We start from the raw sequence: 12369 nt of genomic DNA, 5'->3' as shown, positions 1-12369 counted from the left end.
ATGTTCTGGATTAGATAGTGGTGATAGTTGCACAGCCCTGTAAATGTACTAAAATCATTAAATTGCATACTTTTAAATGGTGAACCTTATGCTGTGAATTGTATCTCAAAAAATAAAAATAAAAGAGGGAAGAAAATTATGTCAGAGAGTGCCTAGCTTATAGACATTAAGTAATTTGCTAAGCTTCCCTTTGCCCCCTTTAGAAATGGCAAAGCTAGGAACAAAATCAAGTCATTCTGATACAAAGACTGTATTTTTCACCACCCCACCAAAATTGCCTCTCCCATATGCTTAAGCAGAGGTCTACCAGAAAACAGAAACAGTGAAACAAGCCCTTCAGATGGTACTGCCATTTTGACTAAAATGTTCCTTGCTCAATCATATGACCAGCTGATGGTGACTACAGAAAAAGGTTATTCATAGCTTTTCCTCCACTTAATAAATCTGTTGAGACTGTATTAATAAATCAAGCCAAAGATACAAAAGATTATATACAGACAACTTAGAGGAGGGAGTAAAAGAATCAGAAAAGGTGTGGGGAATACTGACACTGCTTTTCCCTAAACAAAACATGATAAACATTGACAAAGAGATTATGCAAGGAGTTACTAAAATCAAATGAAACTTGAGGGAAAATTGATTTGACAATTCTTTGGCTGGAGACTGTGTATTAAAGGATTAAAGAGAAATAGCAAATATTTCTGGAGGGCCAACTATGATGTAATGAATCAGATACACATGGCTTCACAACCCTCCTCTGAAGCTTTCTCAGCCAAGTAACTTTGGCCAAGTTACTTAATTTCTCCTATCATCTATTTCCTCTTGTGTAAAATACAGATAACAAAAAAATTCATCATAAGGTTATTATTGTTATATAAAGGGCAGAAAATAGGTACGCTAAATAGATACACTCTGACTATTTATTATTCACAGGCCAGAATGGTCCTCAACATCATGGTGGGGGTCAAATGACAGTACCCACTTCTGGAGGGACAGCACAGTTTCCCTATGTCAAACTCAAGTCCCTGAATATAGGCAGATCACCCCCTAAATCCTCTATCCATCAGGAAATTTTAATTTATAATTCTAAAGGTTTACAAAGAAGTGTCTTCATTTTCTCTTGGTGGGAAAAAAAACATAATAATATAGAGAAAGATGGGATTTCCTTTCAAAATGGCAGACTAAGCTGACATAGCAAATCCCCTCTTCCCACCTCACATGGTTAGAATACTTTCCAAAAATTTCTCTTTCATGAAGATTCCCATCACAGACAGTACTAGAAAGGGATTTAACAAATGTTCAAAGAACATTTAAACTATAATTTATGTAAAATGTTTCAAAAATTGGAAAAAGAAGACAACTACCCAACTGCCTTTATGAGCTTGAGACATTTTTTTACTAAAATAAGAAAAGGGTAGTATTAGAAAAGGGAATTGTTGACCAACCTAATTTATATACATGGATATAAATAAAATACTCATTAGTTGAACCCAGCAGTATTTTAAATGTAATAAATCATGTCCAGGTATGCTTTATTCCAGGAATGTAAGATTATTTCAATATCAGAATATCTTAAAAAAAAAAATCACCACACTAACGACTAATGGGGGGAAACATACAATCACCTCAATGCATTCAGAAAAAGCAGTAGATAAAATTTCACACATTCTCCTAATAAGAGTTTTTACCGAAGAATAACAAAAAAACCCCAGTTCTTATTTTAATAAAAGGTACAAAAACCTTTCAAAAACTTACAGCAAATATAATAATGATGAAACTTTAGAAGCATTCCCATTAAACTCAGGAACAAGACAAAGATTCTCATTATAATGTCTATGATTATTTTACTGAAGGTCTTAGCCAATGGAATAAGATGGGAAAAGAACTGGTATAAGGATTAGAAATTTTTGTTACTTGCTAGTGATTTTTCTACACAGAAAATTAAATTAAAAGAAAAAATTCAAACTGCCAGAACTTATAATGTAATTCAGCAGGGTTACTGGATATAAAAATTAACTATAAAAATCAATAACTACTTCTGCATTATCAATAGTCAATTATTTAATATAAGAGAAAAACTATCACCAGTCACAATAGTGATAAAAATTAAGAACTAGCTCTAATAAAAGAAGTTTAGTACCTTATGGAGAAAATATTTATGTTATTGAAGTTCACAAAAAATATCTAAATAAATGGAGAAATAATCAGGTTTGTGCATGAAAAGATTAAATACCCTAGATATAAATATATTCTCTGAATTTATCTATAAAATTAAAGACCATTATAATTAAAACCAAACAGAATTCTTATAAAAAATAAAAAGGAGGAGTATGGAATTAGTGTATGGATAGACAAATAGATCAGTAAACAGCATAGAAAACCTAGAAACAGACTAAAGCATGGGCAAGTTAGAATTTAAGAAACATAGCATCACAAATATGAAGGAAAAGCAAGATTATTTAAGGAATGGTATTTCCATTTGGAAAGAAATTAAATTAAACCTTTATTTCATGCTATACACAAAGATTCCTGATGAATTTGAGACCTAAATGTTAAGAACAAATTTTGACACTAGAATTTAAAAGGATTTGTTTAAACAAGATCAAAAAAGCACAGTTAATAAAGAAATCAATTGTTAAATTTGACCATGTTTAAATTTAAATATCATGGGCAGTAAAAGTACCACAAACTAATTTAAAAGATAAGTAACTGACTAGGAGGAGTTACAACACAGAATAAGGATTAGTGAGAAGAATGTATATGGGTGACTACAAATGATTAAGGAAAAGAAAAGAAAATAGAAAAAGTAGCAAAGGATATAAAGAGGAAATCAAGACAACAAATAACCATAAGAAAAATGTTCAACCTCACTCACATCAAGGAAATTAAGGTTATATGGCACCTTTCCACACACATCAGATTAATAAAAGTAAAAAAGTATAATAATACCAAATGTTGGTAAGAATATGGGAAAACAAACAGGATGATACATTATTATAATTACTTCAGAAACCAACTTGGCGATAACCAGTGAAGTTTAAAATGGATATAATCTATACCAAATGCAATTAAGCGAGAAGCAAAAGTAACTAGAAAACTTCATGCTTGTAAAATATACTCAGCCATTGTGTCTCTAGGTGTGTAACACAGAGAAACTTTTGCCCGTGTGTACCATATATTGCATGCAAGGTCATACGTTGAAGCAAAATTTGTAATGGGGGGAAAAGACTTTTAAAACTTAAATGTTCACTAATAGAAAAATTGATAAATTGGCTAATAAATTATCGTATCTTCATTGACGGAATACCATACAGAGATTTCACAAATTCCTAATCTAAATAAAGTAACCAGATCTATGCAGATGAATAGATTCCAAAACCTTAATGTTAAATGAAAAGAACAAGCGGCAGAATGATATAAACAGTAAGTTAGAGATTGTATAAATTAAAACACACAGTAAATACTACATAACATTTATTGGCAATATAAATGTATGTAGCCAAAAGAAAAAAAAAATGGATAGGGAGGCATTCCAAGTAGTACTGCCTCTGGGGATAAAAGAAGAAATACAGTGAGAATATAACTGGAGACCCAGAAGAAGAAGAGAGAGACAATGAAACAGAAGAAATATTTGGACAGACGATGGCTGAGGATTTTCCAAAAATGAAGAAAGACATCCATGTACAGATTTAAGAAACCCAATGAATTTCTGCTTAAGATATAGAGAGCTGCAAAAAGCATTTCTTCCTTAAAATAACAACACAAAAACCAGAAAAACCACAAGTTCATGATTTTTCTTGAACCCATCAGAAAGCTGGAGACACAAGGCAACAACAAGTCTGAAAACTAAGGAGAGACAGGCACTTGCAGGAGAGGACAGGATGAGAGTACTTGCTTACCTGGAAGAGACAAAGCCTGACACTGGTAAGAGGAATTCAGCTGGAACTGTTCATGCATTGGTAAGGCGAAGTGCTGGCAAGAATATGTAGAGTCCTTGGAGCTGCAAATACAGGAAGAGTTTATATGACCTGGTTGTAGTTTCTTCTCCACAGACCTCACTAGGCACATGCAAAAAAGACTCGTGAGAATCCTGAGAGGGTGCTCATCCTGGTACAGATGTGAGGACGGGGAAGAGCAGCCAAAGCTGGAGGGCACAAAGCCTACCCAAATCCTTCTTCCTTTCTCCCCTACAAAACTGGGATGGGGGTGACAAACAATGCTGTCCGCTCAGTACTCAAGTGAAACTCCAATGAAACTGAGGGAAAGGAACAGAAAACATTTCTCTACATCTGGGGAGAGGCAGGAATACTGATGAGCCCAGAACTACAGCTGCGGAAGGGGCAGGCGCTCTCAGAAGGCCACAGCCGTGAGACCCACAGACACAATACACCTGTGAAAGACTGAGGTTTATTCAGAACATAGGATGCCCCTCACCCAACCTTTACCAACAAGTATCCAGTAATCAGCAGTAGTAGAAAATTCTGGGAAAGGGAAGTAGAGGATCAAAAGGGGTAAAAGAGTAGAGAGACACCTACCCTAAGGTAAAGTACAAAAGAAGACCTAAAGTTGATGGTGGAGCCCACCTGGAGGAAAACTATCTAGCAAACTATCCCCCATCCTAAACACAAGGTACAGCTACAAGTGTAAAACTTGGTACAGAGAGAGCAACTACAGCAACTACAAGCCCCAAACCCAGCAACTACAATCTAGCCCTGACTGGATTGGCTCAAAGTCCTACAGTAAAGATTTAATTCATAAGGAAGATGTGTCTAACAATACGGCCCCCAAATACACCAGGCAAAAATCACTATCATTACAAGGAGAAATATACCAGTTGACAATGAGAGTAGATTTAAATATACCTCTCTCAGTAACTGACAGAACAAATAGACAAAACATCAGTGAAGATATAGAAAATGTGAACAACACAAGTAGTGATCATGGTCTAAAGAATATATGTAGAATACTGTGCTCAATGACCACAAGACACACAATCTTTGCAAGTATGTAGAACATTTATGATCATGTCCTGGCCCTGAAGGTGGTACAAATATCAATGGATGAAAAACACAAAGTTTCTGACTTCAGTGCAATTAAGCAAAAAAATGAATGTAACTAGACAACTTCATTCTTGTACATTAAGAAATACACTTTAAAGACACTGAAAATTAGACACTGAAAAAGAAATTAGAAACTATCTTAATGAAATACTAATTAAAATGCTATTTACCAAAATGTGAGATTCAGCCAAAGCTGTATTTAGAGAGAAAATTATAGCTTACATATATATATTACAAAAAGGAGACTACAAATTATGAGTTTAGCATCCATTTTAAGAGGCTACATCCAGAAAAGAAAAAAATAAACCCAAAGGAAATGGAAAAAATTCAGTAAAGTGGATTAACAAAGCCAATACTATTCTTCTGAAAAGAGTAATAAAATTGATAAGGCTGTAGTGAGGTGATTAAGGCAAAAAAGGAGAAAGAACAAATGAATAATACTAGGAATAGCACTATGGATCTGACAGCAGTTTTAAAAAAGAGGATATTAAGAACAACTTTAAGACAATGAATTTGAAAATTGTGGTGCAATGGATAAATTCCTAGAAAAATATAAGATAAGAATACTGAATCTAAAAGAAATAGGAAACATGAATCATTCTATAACTGTCAAACAAATTGAATTCATAATTTAAAAACCTACCCACAACAACTTCTACCAAACATTTAAGTGAATATAAGACTAATCTTTCACTAACTCCTCCAAAGAACAGAAAAAGAAGGAAAATTTCCAAATTCATTTGACTGTATCTTGATACAAAAACCCTGTCTATGACAATATGAGAAAGAAAATTTAAGCAAATTTTACTCAGAAATACAAAAACATTTTTAAAAAATTGGCACATTTAACAATTTATAAAAAGGGTTAAGAATTATAACCAATTTGAGTAACACAAATTTGGTTTAATTTTTATTACTCGATTTTAATTTTGATAAATACACCATAGTTTTGTACAATGTAAACATTACAAGAATCTGGTGAAGGTATATGGAAACACTCTGTGCCATCTTTACAACTTTTCTGTAAGTCTAAATTATTCTAAAACACAAAGTAAAAAAATCAGTATAATTTACCACACTTACATGATGGAGAAAAATATGTGAGTATTTTAATAGCTGAGGAAAAGCTATTCAGTGAAATCCAAAACCCATTTGTGATATAAAAAAAAACTTAACAATCTAAGAATTGAAATGTAACTTCCTTTATCTAATAAAGACTGTCTTTATTAAGTCTAATAGCAACTGAAAAATAAAATACTGGGATTCTCCCTTTGAGACTGGAAGAAAGGCAAGGGTGCCCAATGTCACCCTTCTATTCCATATTATACAGGTTGTCCTAGCTAATACAGTTAGGCAAGAAAAGGATATTAATCATGCAGAGATTGAAAAGGAGGAAACAGGAGTGTCATTATTCATAAGTGCTAGGATTTCATATGTAAAAAAATCTAAATTAGCCACGATAAATTAATACAACATACCAGTGGGTTTTGCAATATTACTGAGCATTAAAAATCCATTTCTTTTCTATATATTAGGAACAAAGTTGGAAAATGAAAAAGTAAATACCAAGAAATACATCTAACAAAAGATGTATATGATTTCTCTGCAGAGAAGTTAAAGAACATTTAGAGCAATAACAGAAGGATAAACTACGTTCATGGAAGTCTCAATGCTGTAACAATGGCACTTCTGCTAAACTGATCTATAGATTCAAAGTAATTTCAATCAAAATCCCAAAAGGTTTGTTGGTGGGATTTGAAAAGCTGATTTTAAAATGTATATAGAAATGCAAAGAACTGATATCAGCCAAAACATTCTTGAAATACTTGCTCCACTGAGTATAAAGATTTAGTATAAAGCTACAACTTTCAAAAAAGTGTGGTATTGGTTCAAACATAGATAGATAGGCCAATGGATTAGAATAAAAAGCCTACTGTGAACCACATCAAGATCCTTTCAGTGCCACTTTTAACTCCAGTCTGCTATTGCAATAGCACATCGGCCTTAACCAACATCTCCCACGTGCAACCACACTGCACCTTGCTTTTGACCCACATTGCATACTTCTTTCTTCCTGCCCTAGGACTTCTATAATGCCAAGGCACACAGCACTCACACAGATAAAATCTGGAGGTACAGGGGAAAGAGCACCCATGAAGTCAGCCTTGGTCAATGGAGAACCCAATGGAGAAAACTTTCTTCCTTTTGTTCCCAGGCAGGTGAGTTTCATTTTGTAAGGCTTCTTAAAAGGATTGAGCACCAATTACCTATAGCAGTGGCCAGTTTGATTACATGTCCTTGTATTGGCTTGCTTTGTTTTTTTGTTTCACTTCCCATGTCTTGTACTTCTGCTACCTGGGGTTTCCAAATAAACTACCTTGATGCAAACTCTGCCTCAGGGCTCTGCTTTCGGGAAAACCCAGATGAAGACAGTTGCACTGCTGAATAACACGGTAAGGTTGGCTTTTGCCATATATGGTGCTGGCAAAATCGGATATCCATATAGAAATAATAAAATTTGACCCCTACTTATACTTCATTTTTAAAAATCAATTTTTGGTGGATTATAGATCTAAATGTGAGAGGCAAAACAATAAAACCTTGAGAAGTTAGTGTGGGAGAATATTTTCGTAACCTCAGAGTAAGGAGAAGACTTTTAAAGAGAACACATCACTATCATAAAATAAAAGTTTGATACATCTGACTACATAAAAATTAAGAACATCTGTTCATCAAAAGACATTATGAAAAGAAGGGAAATACAAGGCACAGAGTAAGAGAAGATATTTGCTACACATGTAGCTAATAAAGGGTTTGTATCCAGTATAAAATTAAGTCCTACAAATCAATAAGAAAAAGAGAAAATCCAGTAGAAGAGTCAAAAAGAGAGCTGAACAGTCACTTTCGCAAAGAAGACACCCAAATGGCTACCAGACATATGAAAACAAGTTCATTAGTCATCATGGGAATGCAAACTAAAACCACAAAATGATACCACTGTACACACCCACCAGTCTGGGGAAAAAAAAAAATTAACTGACAATTCCAGTTGTTACCAAGGATGTGAAACAAGGGGAACTCTCAAATTCTGCAGATGGGAGGGTAAATCGATACAACCATAGGAAAATTAAGTACTATCTACTGAAACTGAACATATATAATACCTATGACTTAGTAATTCTACATCTAGAAGTATGTCCATCAGAAATGCATATTTATGTGCAACAAAGGACATGGACAAGAATGTTCATAACAGAACCACCCCAAAATGTAACAACAATAAACTGAACAAATCAATGACTGTGTACTCACACAACAGAAAGCAGCAATGAAAAGGAAAAGAACTATAGCTACACACAACAGGAATGACTGTCACAAACATGACGTAAAAAAGTCAGACACCAGTGTCTGTTCAGATCTGGTAATTTAATATTCCAAACCAGCCCAAACCATAGTGTTTACAGATACATACTCCAATGTTAAAACGTAAAGAAAAGAAAGAAAATGACTTTCAAAAAGCCAGACTAGGGCTTCCCTGGTGGCACAGTGGTTAAGAATTCGCCTGCCAATGCAGGGGACATGGGTTGGAGCCCTGGACCGGGAAGATTCCCACATGCCGTGGAGCAACTAAGCCTGTGTGCCACAACTACTGAGCCTGCGCTCTAGAGCCTGCGAGCCACAACTACTTAGCTCGCATGCCACAACTACTGAAGCCCATGTGCCCTAGAGCCCGTGCTCCGCAACAAGAGAAGCCACCGCAATGAGAAGCCCGCGCACCACAACAAAGAGTAGCTCCCACCCGCCGCAACTAGAGAAAGCCCAGGTGCAGCAACGAAGACGCAGCAACGAAGACCCAACACAGTCAAAAATAAATAAATAAATAAATAATTTTTTTTAAAAAAGCCAGAATAACGGTTACCTTTAAGGAGAAAGAGGGAGTTGTTGTAGAGACCAGTCATTTGAGGGGTTCATTAATGCTACCAATGCTATTTCTTGATCTGGATTACAGTTATACAGATAAGTACTTTATAATAATCCAGTAAGCCCTATATTTATGTTTTTTCTTCAGTTAGTGTGTAATATTCCACAGTAGAAAAACTTTAAAACAAAGAGAGGAAGGCAGCACAGTCCTATCACTGTGTTTTCACCAAATTTCAACTCATTATTATTATGAAGAGAAAGTCTAATAAGCAACTGAAAGCTAAGGTATGAGATGTGGAAAGGATTTAGTCATAAAATTTCTTCTCACCATTGCCCACGTAGCAGAATTTTCCCAAATCCTTTATACACTTGGTGACATTTTTGAGATGGAGTGGCTCAGAATACTCAAGTGACTTTTTCCAAGGGCAGAAAGCTACTAAATGCCTTTTGCAGGACTCGAAGCTGAGCATTCTCCTTCAAGTCCAGCATTCTTTCTTCTAACTCCAGGAAGTAGACAGTGAGGAGGGAAAAGAAACTACAGGAAGAATGACTGGACAAGTGAAAAGTGCTGGTGCTGGGACTTGCGCACCCAGCCCTAAGAAACGGTTGTTGTTTAGGTTTTTGGCTCTATTTTTATTAGTGTATATGTGTGGTTTTGCTTTGTTTGTTTTTGCAGAGGACAATCTTGCTAAGGCCACTTAACTAAGGAGAAAGCAAAAATGGGAAGAAAGGCTATGCTCACTTGCCCCAAGAGAAGTTTTCTCTCTTTGGGTTCCGGCTGCTCAAACCTGGGGTGTTAACTAGGGTGAGGTCAGGTTGAATTCCCAGTTTCTGTTTACCTCTTTTAATGACATCCATTGCTGCAATAATAAACACCCTCCAAAGCTTTGGGTGCTGGAACTCACCCTTTTCGAGACTTCCTAAGGAACGGTTATATCTTACCTGTGAATAAATTATGATTGCACTTCAGCCCCCGAATAATGTGATATACCTCGACCCCATTAGATTACATCAATGTAACTACACAAATGCTAATTTTAATACTCTGTTATTTGCACACAGAATCAACGGGCAATGTCCTGCCTTAAGCGCTTAATGGCTCTAAAGTAGCGAGAAGCAGACTTCGTTATCCCTCTCTGGCTTTTCAGCAGCTGGTGGCCTCTGCAGGAAAATGCAAATGCAGAAGCAGAGTAGTTGAACCTTGGATATGTTTGCATTTTCACCTGCTAATTAAGTCAAAAGAAAAGCCTCAGCTTCCCAGCTGAAAATCTTCTAACCTGGAAGCCCAGCCCAGGCGGAAGCCACGAATGCACTGTGCACGTCATTTGGTGCATTGCTATCCAACAGACATATAATGCGAGCCAAAATTGAGAGCAGCATATGTAATTTTAAATTTTTTAGTATTTAAAAAAGATACATATAGGTGAAATTAATTTTAATGATATATTTAGCCTACTTTAACTAACATATTATCATTTCAATATGTAACCAATATTTTAAAAGTTGAGATATTTTACTTTCCTAGTTTCACACCAGATCTTCAAAATCTGATGTGTATTTTCGACTTCAGCTGTAGGGGAGGAAAAAATGTTTTCCTCTTCCCTCTTACGTCAAGTACCTGAGGCCTGCAAATTAAACGGACAAACTACAGATTAACAGGAGAAAGGTATACACATTCTGCTTGATGTTAACATTTTAATTCTTCCACATGCAGAGGCCTTCACAGAAAAGATGTGAAGACTCAAAGAGGTGGTTAGACCTAGGGTCTTATTACTATTTTAACAAAGGGTGATAAATGTGGAGAAGGGACAAGACAGAAGAAAACAAGTTTAGGCTTTTAGGGGAAGTAACATCGTGAGGAGGTACATACACGGTGGAAACTAATTGAAGATAAGGGTTATTTTAGTAAGGTTTATTTATGCAGACCCATCTCCATGCTGACTTTCTGTCTCCAGTGGGAATGCTTGTTTTCCTCCTCCCAGGTACAGGAGAGAGGAAGAGGAACACCTTCACAAGGGGAAATTTATGCCCGGCTTTTAGACAGATAGAGGGATGACAGAGAGCTCGCTGCACCTATGGTTTCTCAACTGCTTCAGCTCAAAGTCATCTTTATGCCAAAGTGGCATATTTTAGGGTAGCATATTATGAACCCTTTCACGTAACATCTCAATTTGAACTTGATGCATTTCAGCTGCTTAACAGACACAAGGGACTAGTGGCAGCTGTAAAGGACAGTGCTGATCTAGATGTTCTGGGTGCTCCTCATAGAGCAGCTTCTCCAAGTGCAAATGAAACCCAGGACTTATATTAGGCTATGAGCATAAAGTGCTTAACATAATCTCTAAAATGTGGTAAGCTCCAGTAAATGATAGCTATTACTTTTAATTATTATTGCTGTTAATCTTGGGTTGAATAGTTCTGGCTTGTTTTGTATAAAAGTCCACATTTGAATTTTTATACTTTTCTATGGCCCTTATGTACAAAACACCAAAATCTTATTATATATAGCATTTGTAAATGCCATGCATAATATTATATTTGACTACAGCTTTCATGACATAAGTATCTCACACTTCAGTCATTTTTACCATATGTTGGATTTTCCCATAGCTGCATACCACCTGTATTATTATTTCAGACTTGTCTTCAAATCACTTTTTCTTTAAACTGAATATTTAAGACTTTACTCTCATCCTAAGAAATCACAGCCCTCCAATCAGGGTTTAGATAAGCTAGATACGTATATATTTTCTTTTTCCTAATGTTAAAATAAATGCATAAATTTTAAAAAAGTCTTTGTACCTCTCCTAAAGAAATCATACATGCAACAATAATACACGACATATTTTGAAGAAAAAATGTATATAATCAATATTTAGATAGTATTCCATGCTGGCTCTGCTATCTTCAAGTCTTGTGGCCTTGGCAGTTTACATAAGCCCTCTAACCACGAGTTGTCTTATGTGTAAAATGTGAACGACAGCATCTACTGCTCAGGGATTCTGAGCATTAGATGAGATAATGCATACAAAGTGCTTGGCACAGTGGCTGGTTCTCTTGAGTGCCTTGATCAAGAATGGTTAGCTCTGTCTTTATTATAAGTGATCTATTATAGTGTACAAAGCATTTCCTTTGTATTATTTTCATAAGATTACACTAAAGAAACCAAGGATCCTTATTTCTACTGCATAGATAAGGAAACCGTGCCTGATAACTTGCCCAGAGTTAATGGGGCAGTATGCAGCAAAGATGGGCTCAAAGTCAAGTCTTTGAAGGCATGTTCACTGCTACTTCCGCTAAAGTACATTTGATGTGGCAGGAAATGGGTTTGCCTGTTTCTAATCTTGCCACCTGCTGAAAAAGGAATCTTCCCAGTGGCAAAGTATTG

General features: G+C 35.6%; 1 protein-coding gene across 18 annotated transcripts in view; it reads right to left on the bottom strand.

The window, feature by feature from the left end:
* SGCD (sarcoglycan delta) overlaps positions 1 to 12369 on the bottom strand; it is a 1717585-nt gene that overhangs the window by 1186262 nt on the left and 518954 nt on the right. For 17 of the 18 annotated variants that reach the window (XR_013827577.1, XM_079916704.1, XM_079916702.1 and 14 more), the window contains one exon: positions 3900 to 4000. The exons of the other annotated variant lie outside the window; for it this stretch is intronic. The gene's annotated coding sequence lies outside the window, so the exon portion shown is untranslated. The remainder of the gene's footprint in view (positions 1 to 3899; positions 4001 to 12369) is intronic. 18 annotated transcript variants of the gene reach the window in all.

Source organism: Stenella coeruleoalba, assembly GCF_951394435.1.
Source record: "Stenella coeruleoalba genome assembly, chromosome: 3".
Classification (NCBI taxonomy): Eukaryota; Metazoa; Chordata; class Mammalia; order Artiodactyla; family Delphinidae; genus Stenella; species Stenella coeruleoalba.
Note: the sequence above shows the minus strand (reverse complement) of the source record. Positions and strands in the feature narration are given on the sequence as shown.